Source organism: Protopterus annectens, chromosome 2.part0 (assembly GCF_019279795.1).
Source record: "Protopterus annectens isolate FY-2018-M chromosome 2.part0, PAN1.0, whole genome shotgun sequence".
NCBI classification, from domain to species: Eukaryota; Metazoa; Chordata; order Ceratodontiformes; family Protopteridae; genus Protopterus; species Protopterus annectens.
The window spans coordinates 1,409,744,519-1,409,763,210 of NC_056728.1; the positions used below are offsets into that span (position 1 = coordinate 1,409,744,519).

At 44.6% G+C, this 18,692-nt stretch overlaps 1 protein-coding gene across 1 annotated transcript in view; it reads right to left on the reverse strand.

Moving 5' to 3' along the window:
* Nucleotides 1-18,692, reverse strand: part of NAA15 (N-alpha-acetyltransferase 15, NatA auxiliary subunit) — a 2,782,393-nt gene that overhangs the window by 2,222,713 nt on the left and 540,988 nt on the right. The gene's annotated exons all lie outside the window — the stretch shown is intronic.

Below are 18,692 nucleotides of genomic sequence, written 5' to 3' on the forward strand. Positions count from 1 at the left end.
TTTCCACTTTGAGAGATAAAATTTTCTGGTATTAGGTTTCCTGGCCTCCTGCAGGACATCGAGCACGTCCTCATTGTTAAGGTGTCTAAATGGGATCAGAATCCTATCAGCCACAGAGTTAGGTGGAGCATCTGCCACTGTGGATGGATTAGTGATCCCTTGTGTTGTGTGAGGAGGTCCACTCTGGGGGATAACATGCAGTGATTGCCCTTGAACAGATGAAGTTAAGGGAAACTAGTGCTGTCTGGGCCAGTAGGGAGTCACCAACAAGATTTTTGGCTTGTCCTACTGCATTTCAGCAGGGTTTTCTGGATGAGAGGGAAGGGGGGAATGCATATAGATATTTCCCCTTCCCTGAGATCGAGAAGTCATCTGTTGCCAGTGCCTGTGGTTCTGGTGTCCTGGTGCAAAAGCCGGGAAGTTGCCTGTTGAGGGAGGAGGGGTGAACAGGTCTATTTGCGGTATACCCTACTTGTGGATCAGATCCAAGACCACCTCTGTTCAGCATCCATTCGTGATTGTTTGCGCTGGTTCTGCTCAACAGATATGCCTGTTGTGGAGGGAAGAAATGTAAGTAGCTCAAAGGGAGATTCCCTGTGAGGAAGCAAACGCCCAAACCAAGACAGCTAGCCTGGCAAGCAGGTAAAACTTGGTCCCCCCTTGCTTGTTGATGTACTACAGTAAGTTTTTGTGTTGTCTGTATATATCAGAAGAGTCCCCTGTAGAAGGAAAGGTTGAAATGCCTGTAAGGGCTAGCAGGATTACCCCTCATTTCTCTGGCACTGATGTGTTCTGATTTTATGTGAACCATCCACAAGCCCTGCACCTTAGTCGGTTCGAAGCATCTGTGTGCATAACCTGGGTGGGTTGTGGTGGTTTTAGTGGGAGTCCTGGGTTTCTTTGTACCTAGCCCCACCACAAAGTATCTCTTTTTTTAAGCAGGGTAGAAGCGGTACAATGTGCTCCAAGGGCTGGTTGTGTTGTTTCCAGACTGAGTGAAGGTACCACTGCAGCTTCATGTGGAGCCTTGCTAAAGGTAGCATGGGTTTTGTGGCCGTCATGTAACCCAATAGTTCCAGGTACTGCCTTGCAGTCAAACTGGGTCAATTGGAGCACCTGGAGGAGATGATCTGACAGGGAGCTCACCTTTGGTGGTGGCAGGTAAGCCTCCATGAGATCTGTTCTTATTCTGCACCTCAGGAAGACAATGTCCTGAGTTGCCAGAAGGTGGGATTTTGGCAGATTTATCTGGAATCCCAAGGACTGCAATAAGGAGATCACCAGGTGGAGGTGATCTTGCAGTTTTTTACTGGCTGGGGGCATGGAACAGCATGTTGCCCAGGTAGGGGAAAATCTGTATTCCTATCCCCTTTGTCCTGGTGTAGGCCATCACTGGAGTTAAACATTTGGTAAATATTCTGGGAGCATTGGAAATACCAAAAGGGAAAATTACCAATGAGAGGAGCCCACCAAGAATCTTAAGTATTTGCCGTGGGAGGGTTTGATAGGGATGTGCAGGTAGGCATCTTACGTCTAGAGTAGCCATGAATCCCTGTACAGCAATCAGGGGAAAAAGGGTAGGGCAGGGTGAACATTTTGAAGGTGGGTACCTTTAGAAAGAGACTGAGGTAGGAAAGATCCAGGATGGGCCTCCATGGTCCGTCTTTCTTGGGAACCAGGAAGAGTCTCGAATAAAAACCTTTTCCTTTTGCAGACTAGGAAACTGACTGTATAGTGCCCTGGTCTAGCACTATCTGAAGTACTGGTTTGTAAGAGGGGCAGTTGCTGTGAAGGGGGATGAGGCATGCTCTTCCAATATGGGAAGAGACAGCCACATCATGTAGTGGCCATCTTTGAGGAGAGACAGGACCCATTTGCCTTTGGTGATCCAAGTCCACAGAGGGAGACAGTGAGAGGCTGGCAGACAGGTGAACAGAGTGAGGAGGTTGAGGCAAAAGTGGCAGGTAGACGGCACCTGCCCTGTCCTGAAAGGAAGAACTCTGGCTAGATGCAGAAGGTGCTCTAGGCATAGCAGATAGTTTCCTGTGGGTTTTCGAGGTCTGGCACTAGGGGTAGGCCGGGAGTGCTTCTTAATTAACTGTGTTTTGGAAGGATAGTTCCAGTGGAACTTGGGAATTTATGAGACCAGGAAATGTTTGAGGTGCTGCATCTCTGTCCTTTTGTTGCAGTGATTTAAAGAGATCTGCAACCTTAGATCTACAGAGTGCAGCATGATCCAGGGGTGCATCAATGAGCTTGGCTCTGAAATAATCTGGAAGAGGTTGTAGGTGAAGCTAGGGACATCTGCATAAGGCAGATGCTGATGCTGCTGACCTAAAAGAGGATTCAGCAGCATCATAGCTACACCTAATGGAATATCTGGTGACTTGAGATGCAAGAGCCAGGAGGGAGGACAGAGCTGTTTTGGCAGGGGAGTCTGGAATATATGCCAAATGTTTGGTGGCAGATACTTAGCCGTACGTGTCTGGTAGTTAATGGCTCTGAAGGCCAATGTAACAAAGTACAGTTGTGTACCTACCATAAATGTAGATGTTAGAGTGTATTCACTGTTGCAGTCATTACAATTGGGTTATCCTGCTGGCAGGCTACCCGCAGTCGGCCTGAATTCCAAAGTCTAGATCTGGCGTCAGTTGCTGTCGCCTCCTCCCTGACGTAAGTGCTCCAGAGGTATAAAGATGCAGCAGACACCATTTTCTTCAGTTTTTCTTGCCCCAGATGTCAGGTGCCCCTAAAATGGTAGGCTAAATTATGCTAATAAGCATGCATGCACAAAAAAACTTTTCCTTCATCCACAAGCAAATACACCACATAGGTTGTATAGAATAGAGAAGTACAGACAAGTCCCAGCAACGGAAAAGGGGGAGGGTAACCTGGACTGCAACAGTGAATACAGTCGAACATCTACATTTATGGTAGGTACACAACTGTACTATGTTCGTATTTCATTGTTGCAGTAATTACAATTGGGTTGAATCCCAAAGATAAGGTTGGGAGGCTGGTGCTAAATAGGATTAGGAGAGGCTATCAGGCCCTGCAGAACTGCAGTGGCAAATCCTGCCCTGAACTTAGAGTAGAGAGGTAAATGATAGTGCTTTGTAAAAGTATGCACTGAACTCCACGTTGCAGCCTCTAAGATGTCTTTGGTTGGTACTCCTCTGAGGAAGGCTGCTGAAGTGGCTGCTGCTCTGGTTGAATGTGGCCTAATGCCCTTAGGCACTGATATGCCATGCTGTGAATAGCAGAAACAAATGCAGTAACCTATCCACTTTGAAATATTCTGCTTTGAGATGGGCTTTCCTTGTGATCCTGCAGCATATGCCACTAGAAGTTGTTCAGTCTTTCTGAAAGCTTTGGTTCTGTCCAAGTAGAAGCGTAGCTGCCTATGAATGTCCAAAGAATGCAGAATTCTCTCACCCTTATTCTGTGGGTTTGGATAAAATGTAGGCAAATGAATTTTTGGTGAAGGGCCACAGTGGACACTACCTTAGGCATAAATGTAGGGTTTGTCCTCAGAGAAACCCTGTCAGGATGGAAAATGACAAAAGGTTCCACAGCCATGAGTGCCTGTAACTCTGAGACTCGTCTAGCAGATGTTATTGCTAGGAGCAGAGCTTTTTTCCAGGATAGGAATTTAATATCAGATGCAGAGGCTGCTTCAAACGGAGGCAGTGTGAGTTTTTCCAAGACACAGTTGAGGTCCCATGCAGGTATTAGTGTTCTTCTTGGGGGTCTTATGTTTTTAACCCCTCTGAGGTACTGTCTTAGTAATGGAGGAGAAAAAATAGGTGGTTCTGTATTGTAATGAGCTGAAATGGCAGAGGCATGAATTTGAATTGATGAAAAAGAAAGGCCTTTATCAAGCATCTCAGTTAAGTATTGCAAAATCTGAGGAATACTTGGAACAATCGTGTCAAACCCTTGTGCCTGGTTCCAAGCACAGGATCTCTTCCATTTTTCTGCATAAGCTTTCCTGGTGCTAGGCCTCCTGGCCTCAAAAATAACATCCATCACACCTTTAGAGAGAGGTGTGCCTTGACTGGCTACATTATCAGCCATGCTGCCAGGTTTAAGGTCCTGAGTTGGCTGTGCAGTATTTGACTGGCTTGTTGGTTCAATAAGTGAGGAATCTGAGGTAATGTCCAAGCTGGGCATGGAGACAAGCTCTTTAGGATTGGGTACCAGTGCTGGCGGGGCCAGTCTGGGGCAATCAGTATCATTTTTGGTTTCTTTTGTCTGACCTTGAGGAGTACCTCGGGGAGGATAGGCAAAGGAGGAAATGCATATACTGTTAGGTCTTTCCAGCTGAAAGATGGAGCATCCACTTGTGCAGAATTTCTGTAGTTGGTAGTTGTTAGGGGAGGCAAATAGGTCCATGTCCGGGCACCCCCAGTTCCTTTTTATCATGGTGAAGACTTGTGGATCCAATTTCCACTCATGGAGATCCATTAGGTTTCTGCTTAGTTCGTCTGCCAGAGTATTTGTCCTTTCTGGCAGGAATTGTGCTTGCAGATGTACTTGGTAAGTCAATGCTGTGTCCCACAAGTTCAAGGCTAGTCTGCAGAGGGGGGAGGAATGTGTGCCTCCCTGCTTGTTTATGTACCACATAACTATAGTATTGTCCGTCCTTATCAGTAGTTGTCCTGGATGAAGTAGCTCCTTGAAGGCTGTCAGGGCATTCTGAACAGCTAGCATCTCTTTTTGATTGATATGTAGATGCATTTGACTTGCGGACCATGTACCCTGAAAACAACTTCCTGTCATATGGGCCCCCCAGGCATAATCTGATGCATCTGTTGTCAATGTCTGCCTGGCTGTGGGTAAGGTGAATGGCTGTCCCCATGTTGTGGTGACAGGCTTTTGCCCACCATCAAAACTCCTGTTGCAAGCAGGGAATGTGGGTAATTATGGTTTCTAGCCTGTGGCAATGTTGAGTCCAAACACTTTTTAGATACGAATGAAGTTTCATATGAAGTCTTGCATATGGAATTAGCAGAATGCAGGATGCCATGAAGCCCAAAGCTTGTAGAATTCTTCTTGCAGATAAAGTACAGTTTTGTACCTACCATAAATGTAGATGTTCGAGTGCCAATACAGCTGCAGTCATAACAGATGGGTTCTCCTGCCGTCAGGCGGGTCCTCGGTCGGACGAATTCCAAAGTCTAGGTCCGGCGTCGATTGTCGTCGCTTTCTTTCCTGACGTCAGTGCGACAGGGGTATACAAGACACAGCCGACGCCATTTTCTTCAGTCTTTCTTGCCCCAGATGTCAGGTGCCCCCAGAAGGAAGGCAAAATATATATATATATATATATATATATATATATATATATATATATATATATATTTATATATTTATATAAATTATATATAATCATGCAATGCAATATAATCAAAAATCAATAGTTGCAAGCAAATACACCATAGAGGATAACCCAATCAGGTTGTAAGATGAGGAGTTAGCCACTAGGTCTGTACCCAGAGGGGAAGGAGGGAGGGAAACCTGGACTGCAGCTGTATTGGCACTCGAACATCTACATTTATGGTAGGTGCAAAACTGTACAATGTTCATTGTGCAAACAGCTGCAGTCATAACAGATGGGTAGAATCCCAAAGCTACGCACAGGGTGGTAGGCACTAGGTGGAACTGGGAGGAGCCAGAATGCCCTGCAACACAGCAGTGGCAAAGCCTGCTCTAGTTTTGGAGTATAAAGGTAGGTGGTAGTGTTTAGTGAAGGTATGCACAGAACTCCAAGTGGCTGCCTCCAAAATATCTTTGGTAGGGACTCCTCTGAGGAAGGCTGCAGAGGTAGCTGTGGCCCTTGTGGAGTGGGATCTTATGCCTGTAGGTACAGATTTGCCATAAAAAGAGTAACAAAACCGCATGCAGTGGCCTATCCATTTTGAAATTGTCTGTTTGGAAATTGGCTTCCCTTGAGCTCCTACAACATAGGACACAAAGAGTTGCTCTGATTTCCTGAAAGGCTTTGTTCTGTCCAAATAGTAACGTAGCTGTCTATGGATGTCTAAGGAATGCAGCAGCCTTTCCCCTTTGTTTTGAGGATTGGGGTAAAAGGTAGGTAAGTGTATGGCCTGATATAAAGCTACCCTGGATACTACCTTAGGCATAAATGACGGGTTGGTTCGTAGGGAAACCCTGTCCTGATGGAAGATGAGAAAGGGCTGCACAGCCATGAGGGCTTGTAGTCCCAAAACCCTACGAGCTGAGGTAATAGCCAGAAGGAAAGCTGTTTTCCAGGACAAATATTGCAAATCTGTTGAGGCAGCTGGTTCAAAGGGAGGCAATGTTAATTTTTCTAGAATGTAATTAAGATCCCAGGCTGGTATTGGTTGTTTCCTTGGGGGTCTTATATTCTTAGCCCCTCTGAGGAACTGCCTTAAGAGTGGGTGAGAGAATAAGGGTGGACCAGTGTTGTATTCTGCAGAAATGGCTGAGGCATGGATTTTGACGGAGGAAAATGAAAGTCCACTGTTCAACAGCTCAGCTAGATACTGTAATATCTGAGGCAAATTCAGTTTTCTAGGATCCTGGCCCTTTTTCCTCATTCCAAGCGCAAAACCGTTTCCATTTTGCAGAGTAAGCTTTTCTAGTAGATGGCCTTCTGGCCTCCAAAATAACATCCTGCACCTCCTTGGAGAGTAGGACCTGTTGTGGTGTTAAGGAATTTTCCATGCAGCCAGATTGAGTGTTTTCAGCTGACTGTGAAGAGTTTTGTAGCTGTACTGAGTCAGGAGAAGAGGCATTAGAGGTAGGGTCCAGGGAGGAGAATGTGTTAGACTCCTCAGGAGTGGGTACCAGTGTTGTCTTGGCCAGTCTGGAGCAATCAGCATCATCTTTGGTCTGTCTGCTCTTGCTTTCAAGAGCACCTTGGGCAGTAGAGGCAAAGGTGGGAAGGCGTAAACTGTCCTTGCTGCCCAACTGAAGGAAAGGGCGTCCACTCTCCAGGCCTTTGGATGAAATGTCCTTGAGCAGAATTTTGCCAACTGATGATTCTTGTGGGAGGCAAAGAGATCTATGTCTGGCCTTCCCCACGCTTGGATTATCTTTGTAAACACTTGAGGATGCAACTTCCATTCGTGCGGGTCTGTCATATTTCTGCTTAGATTGTCTGCCAGCGTGTTTTCCAAACCTGGCAGGTACCGTGCTTGGAGCTCGATTTGCCATTCCAGAGCCATGTTCCAAAGTGACATGGCCAGCCTGCACAGGGGGTATGAATGTGTTCCTCCTTGTTTATGTACCACATTACTGTGGTGTTGTCTGTTCTTATCAATAATTGCCCTGGATGCAGGAGGTCCTTGAAAGCTGTAATTGCATTTATCACTGCTAGCATTTCCTTTTGATTGATGTGAAGGTGCTTTTCCTTTTGGGACCATTTGCCCTGAATGCACCTGTCATGTGTGTCCCCCAGGCGTAGTCTGAGGCGTCTGTTGTGATGACTTGATTTGCTTGAGGCTTGCAGAATGGTAGACCTGTGTTTGTTTGGCATGCTTGGGCCCACCATAGAAATTCCTTTTGCAAGCATGGAATTAGTGGTAATATTGTTTCCAAACTGTGGCTGTGTTGAGACCATAGGTTTTTTAGGTACCATTGAAGTTTCCTCATATGCAACTTTGCACATGGGATTAGAAGAATGCAAGATGCCATGAAGCCCAGAGCCTGCAGGATTTTCCTTGCTGTTAGCCTGGTACAAATTGCTAGCATCTTGAAGAACTGAGTTAGTTGCCCCTGCTTTTCTGGCGTAAGATAGGCCATCTGGGTGTTTGTGTCCAGGTTGGCACCCAGGAAAATTATTTTCTGAGATGGTGTTAGCCTGGATTTCTCTTTGTTGACTGTGTATCCCAGAGAATGCAATAACCGTGTTACATAAGCCAGATGTTCCAGAAGTATGTGTTTGCTGTCGGCTTGGATCAGGCAATCGTCCAAATAAGGGTAAATTTGTATCCCTTTAAGTCTGCAGTAGGCAATTACTGATGCCAGGCATTTTGTGAATACTCTGGGCGCAGTAGATAAGCCAAAGGGCAATGCAGAGAATTGATAGTGGATTGAACCTGCAGGAAATCTGAGGTATCTTCTGCAGCTTTGTCTGATTGGGACATGCAGGTATGCCTCCTTGAGGTCCAATGTTACCAGCCAAGACTCCTTGCCCAGCATGGGAAGAAGCTGCTGTAAGGTGAGCATCATGAACTTTGGTACGAGTAGGAATGTGTTTAAGATGGATAAGTCCAAAATGGGTCTCCAGTCGGTTCCCTTCCTTGGTACCAGGAATAGTCTGGAATAAAAACCTTGACCTTGTTTGTGAGTAGGTACCTCTTGAATAGCTTTCATGTCCATGAGCTTTGAAATTTGTATTTGAGCCTCTGCCCTTTGATTGTGTGGCAGGTTCGGCATGCCTCTCATTTTTGGAAGAGCGTGAAAATTAAATCTGTAGCCTCTGTTTATAATGTCCAGGATCCATTTGTCTTTTGTGACAATATGCCAATTTTTTGAAAATAATGCCAGCTTTCCTCCCAAGGGTGCTGCCACCTGAGCCTTGCTTGGCATGCAAAGGGGAAAGTCATTGGGTTTGTTTCCTGTATTGTTGTGCACTGTCTTCACCACCTCTTGGTGCTGGAGATTGCCACTGTCTGCCTCTATATGATCCTTGAGATTGTCCTCTGCCCCTTGCGCCTGTATCTACCTCTTTGGGGCTTGTCCGTGGCTGGAAAGGACCAGTTTTTTGAAGGCCAATTTCTGCTAAAACGTGGTGGTTGTACCTGTAGAAAAGCTTTGACAGTTTGCATAGAGTTAGCTTTTTCTTCCATTTTCCGTAGTATCGCCTCAGCATTAGTACCAAATAATACATCCTTTTGTAAAGGAGCATCTAGCAGTTTAGCCTTAACATGATCAGGCAAGGTTTGTTCCCTAAGCCAGGCATGTCTACGAATGACTGATCCTGTAACAGCAGCTCTACTTGAGGCCTCTAGAACATCATAGCCACTTTGTAAGGTGTGTTTACCCACTTGTTCTGCACTATGAATCATATCCTGCAACTCCTTCAAATCTGGTTGTTCAGGTTGTGACATTTTATTCTTTAATTGTGATAACAGAAACTGCTGATATTTAAGCATATGGAACTGACAATTTAAGGCCCTCATGGCTAGGGTGGCCGAGGTATATACCTTTTTTCCCCACCTTTCTAAGGATCTAGACTCTCTCTCTAGGAAGGTAATGGATTCTTAGCAGTAGAGGCCTTCATTCCCTTGGGGCCTTGAGAAATGGTTTCAGGGTCAGCATTATGGCTTTTGTAAAGAAACTGGTGTGAGTTAGGAACTCTGTAGTACCTATCAGGCTTGACTGGGGCAGGAGGCAGGGAATCCGGATTAAGGCAAGCCTCCGAGTAAACATCATCAAGAATGTCCAAGACAGGAGGTATCGCCAGAGGTCTGTGCTGAGGTAGCAAAAGAAATTCCCTAAGCCTTTTCTTGGAATCTGAAAAATCTTGGCCTTCCCAATGGAAGTATTCCCCTCAAGGTATGCAAGGTTTCCCCGAAAGAAAGGTCTTCTTGGGGGGGGGGGGGGGGGGATACAGAAGGGATGGACTGCTCTGCATCAGAATCTTCAAAAGGGGAGTACGAATGTTCCTCTTCATCAGAATGTTCTGAAATAATGGAGCCCTGGTCAGAAGAGGGAGAATCTTCCTCCACTCTGGGTCTCTTGTCCGGCGGGGGTCGGGAACCCCCGATAAGAGTAATTAAATCCTCAGCCATTTTGAGCATCTGCTTTTTGGGCATGGGGCCTGGAGATGGGCCCTGTGCAACAGACCTCTTGGAATGCATGGCTGATTTAGACTTAGTAAAGGCCTTTATGGAAAAGGAAGAAGGTCTGAATACACCATGGGTGGAAGTGGACCTGTCCACATTAAGAGGCTCAACTCTCACAGTGGCTTCGGTAGCTGTAGTCAGGGTATGGGCAGAGGGACCTGCGGTCTCGGTTACAGAAGAAACCGCCAGAGAAGTGTCGTCGGTAGTCAGGGGCTGCGTAGGCGCCTCGCTGAGAACCGGAGCACGTGTAGCCGGTTTTGGCGTGGTGTCGGTGGAGACCGCGGACCTCGCATGTCGGTCTTTGTCCTTGTGTTTTTTGGACAAAACAGTAGTCGGAGTCTCCGACGACATTTTATAATTAAAAGCTTTACCAAAAAAGTGCTGGGCGAACTCCACCCGACACTTAATAGTGCGTTTATTGAAAGTAGCACAAAAGCGACAGCCCGAGACGTTGTGGTCTGGATCTAAACAAGGTATACAGAGGGAATGGAAATCCTTATGCGGTATTTGCTTCCCACAAGAAATACAATTGTTAACTTTGTCTGAAAGTTTCCTCGGTCTGAGGCAAGAAAAGTTTCCCCAACGGGGTACTTAGCTTTAAAGAAGACTTCGGTTTCCAATTGCGAACTGCTTCTGCTTCGGGCACCGCGTGGCAAAAAAGACTGAAGAAAATGGTGTCGGCTGTGTCTTATATACCCCTGTCGCACTGATGTCAGGAAAGAAAGCGACGACAACCAACGCCGGACCTAGACTTTGGAATATCCAGGAATGTGTTTAGGATAGACAGGTCCAGTATTGGTCTCCAGGCTTTGTCCTTTCTGGGCACCAAGAATAGCCTTGAGTAGAATCCTAGTCCCTGCTCTTGCTGTGGTACTAACTGAATAGCTCTCATGTCCATGAGGGATGACACTTGTTTTTGTGCCTCTGCCCATTGATTGCGTGGCAGGTCTGGCATACCGTTTGACCTTGGCAGGGTGTGAAAGTGGAACCTGTAGCCTTGTGATACGATATTTAGGGCCCATTTGTCCTGGGTGATCGTATGCCAATTTTGTGAAAAAAGTGCTATTTCCCCCCCCAAAGGGGCTGCCAGAAGTTAAGTGCTTGGTGCTGGCAGGGGAAAGTCATTGAGACTGTTTCTTGTATGGCTGTGATTTGTCTTCTCCGCTTTTGGAGGTAGAAGCACCCCATTGTTTAGGCCTGTATGAGCCTTGGGGCTGTGATCTGCCTCTAGGGCGTCTATCTACCTCTTTGTGGCCTGTAACACCGGAAAGGACCAATTCTTTGAAAGCCAGTTCCTGCTAAATATGGGTGGTTGTACCTGTAAGAAATCCTTAACTGTCTGCATAGATATCGCTTTATCCTCCATTTTCTTCAACACCTCTTCTGCCTTAACACCAAAAAGTATCATGCTGTAAAGGAGCATCCAATAATTTTGCTTTAACATGATCAGGCAGATTTTGCTCCTTTAACCAAGCATGCCTTCTAATGACAGTACCCGTAACAGCGGCCCTGCAAGAGGCCTCCAGTGAATAAAAACCACATTGCAAAGTATGCTTTCCCGCTTGTTCAGCTGCATGCAATAAATCCTGCATTTCCTTGTTATCTGGACATTCAGAATTTGTCAACATTTTCTGTTTTAGCAGTGACATTAAATATTGCTGATATTTAAGCATATGAAATTGACAATTTAAAGCTCTTACAGCCAAGGTAGCAGAAGTGTAAACTTTTTTCCCCCCATCTGTCCAGTGCCCTAGAATCCCTATCAGAGGGGACAGGGTTTTTCACAGTGGAAGCCTTGACCCCTTTGGGACCCTGAGATATAGTTTCTGGGTCAGCAGCAGGGTTTTTATATAGAAATTTGTGGGAATCTCGAACCCTGTAGTATCTGTCAGGCTTAACCGGTGCAGGGGGTAAAGAGTCAGGAGACAGGCTGGACTCTAAAAATACATCTACTATGTCTAGAACAGGTGGAATAGCAAGAGGTCTGTGCTGAGGAAGTAAAGTCTCTGAGCTTTTTCTGAGATTCTGAGTAATCTTTGCTCTCTCAGTGAAAGTGCTCCCTCATGGTATGAAGGGTTTCCCCGAAAGAATAATCCTCAGGAGGAGAGGCTGAAGGAATAGACTCTTCAGCATCAGAATCCTCATAGGGAGAAAGGGAGTATCCCTGTTCAGAAGAGGAGTCAGAGGAAATGGAAACCTGATCTGAAGATTCATATTCTGTCTATTGCCTAGGCCTCTTATAAGGAGGGGGATGGGAACCCCTGATCAAAGTAATGAGGTCTTCCATGCCTAAAAAAACAGATGCTTAAAATAACCGAAGTCTGTGCTGGAGAATGCTGTACTTGTTTCTTTGTCTTCAGAGCTGCTTTAGTCTTTGCCTTTGAAGCTGAGGTTGGCTTTACATATAACTGTGTAGGTCTGAAAACACCCTCAGAAGCTGATGCCTGCTCAGCGGCTCTGGACCCATCTGAGAGAATAGTTTCAGAGTGTCCAATACCTTGAGTATCCAGGGGCCTAGTCGGCTCCACGTGGGAGTCAGAAGCAGCCTGTGGCTCTGAGGTAACGGGCGTCAGAGGCTGCGAAAGCGCCTCACGGAGAACCGGCAACTGGCCTCGTGGAGGTCATTGGTTTTGGACCTCGGGTGCCTGTCCTTTTCCTTGCGCTTTTTGTAAACTCCAGTCGTCGACTGTTCAGACGGCATTATATAATTAAATCTTCGGCCAAAGTAATGAAAGGCAAAATCATACCGACGCTCAATAGTGTGTTGGTTAAATCTAGCACAAAACAGACAGCTAGCAACGTCGTGGTCAGGACCTAGGCAAAGAATACAGTAAGAATGAAAATCCTTATGAGGTATTTGCTTTGCACAAGAAATACAATTGTTACCTTTTTCTGACATCGGTCTGGAGCAAGAAAAAAAAGTTTCCCCAACGGGGTACTTAGCTTTAATGAGTACTTCGGATCTGAAATTCTTTTTGAAAATCTCAGGAGTCGGCCGACCAGCACTTAAGAGCTGCTTTTGCTTCGGACACCGCGCGGCAAGAAAGACTGAAAAAATGGCATTGGCTGCATCTTTTGTGCCCCTGGCGCACTGATGTCAGGGAAGATGCGACGGCAACAGATGCCGGACCAGGACTTTGGAATTCAGGCAGACTGCGGGTAGTCTGCCAGCAGGATAACCCAAGTGTAATGACTGCAACAGTGAAACACGATGAACATCATAAAAGTTAGTGTCCAAAAGTGGAAGGGGTATCCATCCTCCGTAAAAAACATAAATTGGAGTGTTATGTTAAGGATTATGAAAGTAATCAGATTTTCTCATGGCAGAGAAAATCTAAAAGGGGTAGAGCCAATAGCCACCCAAATGAGGGCAGTTCTCACGTATCGGGGGATTCTTCCATTTCTTCTAGTGATACTGCATCCAGCAGCAGGAAGAGCGTGTAGTTTGAAAATTTAAATATGGAGACGAGCGAGGATGTGCAGCAGCAGCAACAAGGCAGTGGCCAGAAATGGCAAGGAAACAACAGAGATGCTGGTTCGAACAGCAGAAGAACAAGGAGATAAAGTCTTGCTCGTTTTTGGACATTGGTTCAGCTCATTTGAGGGCTGAGGACTTTTTGCTAAATAGGTATGTTGAGCCTGAACAATTTAACATTATTAATCTATCATGTTTGAAAATTGATGACGGTATTAACTACGTTTTCGTAGTTTAGCAGATTTATTCTTGGAAGTGGGGCGTTTTTGCAGAAAATGTAATGAGGATTTTTTTTTTTTTTTTTTTTTTTACAATAAAAGTGTTCAGGATATTTCAAATGAAGTGCAGCAAATTAGTATAACAGAGGAAAGTGACATGATGGACTTTGACAGCTCACTGTTGAATGTAACACTGCATGATAATGTTTTGGTTAACATTAATGATTTGGAATAATTTTATGAAGATGAATGTTATAATGATTTGTTTCATCACGGGCATGTGGCTAATAATGGCAATGACAGTGGGGGTAAGGGTTCATCACTGGTTATGGAAGGTTTAAGGTTCCATCTGTTCCTCATGCAAGTCATTTTATTCCTCCTAAGTATACCACTGCTATTAACGTTTCTGAAAAAACATTGTGTAGAGAAACTGGACGTGAATACAATGTTTTTGTAAAAAAGCAAAAAGTTTATAACTTAACTAAAAATGAGTGGTTAACTTTACAAACTATACAGAATGATAGTGAGAACCTGTTTTTTACCCAGGTGGACAAGTGGGGCAACTGGGTCATTTTATCTAAGAAAAGTATAAGATGGCATATCAGCTACTGAATGATGAGAATGTATATCCGAAGTTAGAGTATGACCCAGTTGCTGAATTTAATTCCCTTTTATTAGAATTGATGGAAAGGTGTGAAAGGGTAGTTTTTTTTAGCACGAAGGATGTTAAAAAATTGTCTGTCAAGAGACCCAGACCCAAAAGAGCCAGATTTTTCACCATCCCTAAAATTCATAAAAGTTTAACAGATCCCCCGGGAAGACCAATAGTGTCCAGGGTGGGATATTATTTATAACATGTAGGAATTTTTTTGAATGAACAGTTGAAAAATTATGTTTCACGGGTGCCTTCGCGTATCAGGAATAGTAAGGATTTTTGTGATTTGGTTGGTGGGATGCCTTGGGAGAAGGATTTTTATTGGGTATGTGTGGACGTCAAGGTGTTGTACACTAGCATTAGCCATTCTTTAGACATGGAAGCCGTAGCCAGGATGCTAGGTGAGTCCTAGAACTAGTTATATCCTACAATTATTGGAATTCAGCTTGACAATTTTTTCGAGTCTGAGGACAAGTTATTTTTGCAGAAGGGAGGCACCGCTATGGGTGCCTCCTTTGCATCATCTTACGCTATTTTCATGAATTTCTTTGAAAATGTGTTTATTTAGAACACTTTTTTCAAACAGTGTAATCATCTACAAGAGATATATAGATTGGATTTTTATATGTAAAGGGGAAACAGGAGATTGAGGAATTCATGGTGAACCTGGAAAGGAACAACTTTGGGTTGTCGTTCATTTTTAAGATCATCAGAGAGGTGATGCAGTTCTTGGACTTGGAACTTTATGTGGGGCAGGATTAATCTGTTAAGTTTAGACCTTACCACAGAGAGACTGCGACTAACAATTTTTGTTTTATTGGTCTCAAGTATGCACCCCCCCCACCTATTGGATTCATTACCGTTCAGGGAATATAAACGCATTTTCAGTAACACATCTGATAAGTGTTAGGTCGGAAGAGAGTTCGCTAAAGTAAGGGATAAACTATTACCCAGGGGATATCAGGTTGATTTATTGGTTAAGACAGAGAAAAATGTTTTAAGCATCCATTACAGGGCAACTCTGGCATGAGAATTAATGGGTTCACAATGAGGAAGCTGACAGATAGTTTGTCAGTAGGTTTTCGCCCTTTTCTGATACACTAAAGAATTTAGTTAGGAAGTTTTGGCCCATAGGTGTGTGCAAGGGAATATGACTAAAGGAGTATTTCCGGAAAATATACTTTTTCACACAGACTATTTTTGAATCTGAAGCAGTTGCTTAACAGGAAGAACAATACGGTAGGCAGTGGTTGTCAGGTGGGATGTTTCCCTTGCTCCAAATGCAAAGTTTGTCCCAGGGTTAGGAATTTACATGGTAATAAGATTGACAGAGTATACAAAGCCACGCCGAGTTTTACCTGTCACTCTAGTGGAGTGGTCTATATTGTGGGATGTGGCTGTTCTCAGAGTAAGTGGTATGTTGGACAGACTAAAATACAAGTCAAAAAACGCATTTTGAAGCATTTGGGGGGCATCAGGCATAGGAGATTAGACAGCCCAGTTGCCTATCACTTTTGCACTTACCATGGGGGGTTCAGATTCTTTATTTTTTAGTGTACTAGCCAAGCCCATGTACCAACATGGGAAATTATATAGGAATAAGTTACTGGCTTTAGAAACAAGGGTCCATTAATTTTAATACATTATTTCCTTCAGGTCTCAACTTGGAGATTAATGTGAAAGTTTAAATGTGATTATGCATTTAGGAAATATGTGGACACAGCATGGATGTTTGTTATGCAAATTTGAGTATCACTTTAAATTTAGTGCATCACTTGTAATTTTTGGGTGTTACTTTAACTACTGATGAATTTGATATACAAGTACCGTGTTTCTGGTGTGTTAATTATCCCTTTAAGGCTTTTCAGCCGAGGTACCAGGAGACACCAGTAAAGGATTTTCACCAACCTAGAAGGCTCTTTGTTTTGTGTTTCTGTTCCTTATTGAGATGTGCAAGTAGGCATCCTTGATGTCCAAGGTGGCCAAAAACCCTTGAGGAAAGATCAAGGGGAAGGGGGCCTGCAGAGTGAGCACTCGAAAGGTGGGTACTTGCAGAAAGAGGTTACGATGGGAAAGATCTAAAATTGGTCTCCGGGGCCCACCTTTTCTTAGGACTAGAAAGTCTCGAGTAGTAACCTTTTCCCCTTTCTGACATAGGGGCAGGCTGAATTGTTCTCTGGGCCATAGGGTTGCCCATAACTGGCTGAAATAATGGAAGAAGCACTTTGGAGGGGCTGTGGAATGCTTCTCAAGGAAGGTGTTGTGATCCAGGTCATAAAATAACCCATCTGTATAATGGACAAGACCTGTCTATGGTGATGTTTTTCCATGCAGGAGGCAGAGAAAGAGCCTTAGGGATAAGGGGGATGGTGTCGGGAGGTTGTTTTACAGATGGCAGGTAGTCACACACTCCTGCCCTGTCTTGAAATTGAGGCTTCTGGGCTGGAGTCTGTGCAGGACTGGTAGTAGTGGCTTGCTTCCTGGGAGTCTTTCTGCTACTAGGAGGGGGGGTGCAAAGTGCTTCCTGGTGAATTGGGTCTTAGAGGGGTAATTCCTGTGGAATTTGGGAACAGGAGACACAAACAAGTGTTTGAGGTCCTGTAACTCCTTCCACTTTTGCTACAGAGTTTTGAATAATTTTGCCACCTTTAACCCAAAAAGAGCAGTTATTCAGGGGTGCAGTTGAGGTTTGCCCTGATATCAGAAAGTGGCTGTAACCTAAGCACTGATGCTGCACTGAAAGCATCACGAAATGCAGGAAGTGCAGGGGGAATAGCTGAAGGGGCATGGGAGTCCATCTGAAGAAGTTAATAGTACCGCTTATGTACCTCAGTCATTTCAGAAGAATCCCATTTGAAATGGCCTTCCCAAAGGGTAAGATCTTCGTCTGGGAAACCTGTTTCTGTAGATTTCTTAAGGGGAGGCATAGCCAAGGGGAGATAGCATTTGTGAAACTTAAGAGAATCTACTGAAGAGTTAGAGGATTCCTCAGCTTCAGGCTGTGAAGGGTCCAAGGCCTGAAGCCGAAGACTCATTACAGGAGGTGGCCCAGGGGAGGCTAAGAGTGAAGCAGGCCTCAGAACAATAAAAGCATTAAATAGACTGAGTACAGGCCTACCAATCTAGCTAGCTCAATTGCTGGGGAAACAGGTTTCCTGTTTTCTTTTGAGGGAAAGCCTAGCGGGTGTCTGGGTCAAGGTAAGCCTAGATTCAGAAGCCTGTGAAATAGTGGAGATCTCCATCTGGGTAGCCGGTACAAACAGAGGTTCTCCCTCACAGTCAGAAGCCAGCGTCTGTCTTACCTACAAGGACATGCCATCTGCGCTGAATTCTGTGGCTTCCACACTGGTACCCGCTTTACCCATATCAGCAGCAACCAAGCGTTCCTCCAGTCTGACGTTAGCCACAGGAGGGACATCGGGTGTAGGAGGTGCAGCTATAGATTCAGGCCTAATAACCAAGGCTGCCTTCTTAGGTGGCTCCACAGGCTGGCCAGTCACTCCATACCCAAAGCTAAGTGCGTAAGATGCTGATTCTCGAGGTAAATATTACATGTGCAGACTCTGTAGCATTTTTGGGATGAATGCCTGGCAGATGGAATATGAGTTACGGTTATGCACAGGCCCTAAACAAAAAAGGCAAAGCTCGTGGGCATACTTACAGGGGATCTCACAACCGCACCTGCACTTTTACTTAATGGATGACATGAACCTACACACAAAGCAGTGATCAAAAGAAACAAATATCCCCAACGGGGTACTTAACTGACAGTTGATTGACAGCAGAGAAGTTGTGAGGTCTGGTACGTGCAGACATCACTTATGGCCAATGTTCCCCAAGATATCATACATCCCATATACCCAGCAGTGACTACCAGCTTTTGTACACTGGCTGGACATTCGAGTAGCAAGAGAACACTCAGTGTTGAGAATGCTGCAACATCACAATAGGACATTTTACACACAACACATGACATAAATGCCCTCCCACCTCCTCTCAAAATCTCTGCAGTATTTTCTTCCTACATAAAGTTAGAAGGAGTGAGCCGTCTTTCGAACAATTGTTAATCAATTTACTGACACTTCCTGAGCAAGATGAAGGATAAACCTATTAAAACACGCCCGCATACAAGTCACATCAGCTGTCTGGCAATTCTTTAAAGATGAAAAAGTTAAGCAACTATCAAAAAACAAATCTGATGCATTGTATGGTATAATTCTTAAAAGAATTTTCACACACTAATAAATTGGTACATATAAAGGCTGTAGTGTATATACATACTTGGATACCACCTCTGAACATACTAATGGAGAGAAATGCTTTCCAATACCAGTTAGTGTAGCCTACACTTACAAGTCACACAAGTTTACCAGTAAAGGTACAGGTACTAAAACACTTGAAGAATAAATCCCAAAAAAGGTCCTGTTACCATGTATTTTCAAATAGAACATTCCTCTGATAGTTTTTTTTGTCAAAATACTTCATGTATTTTTAAGAATTCAAAT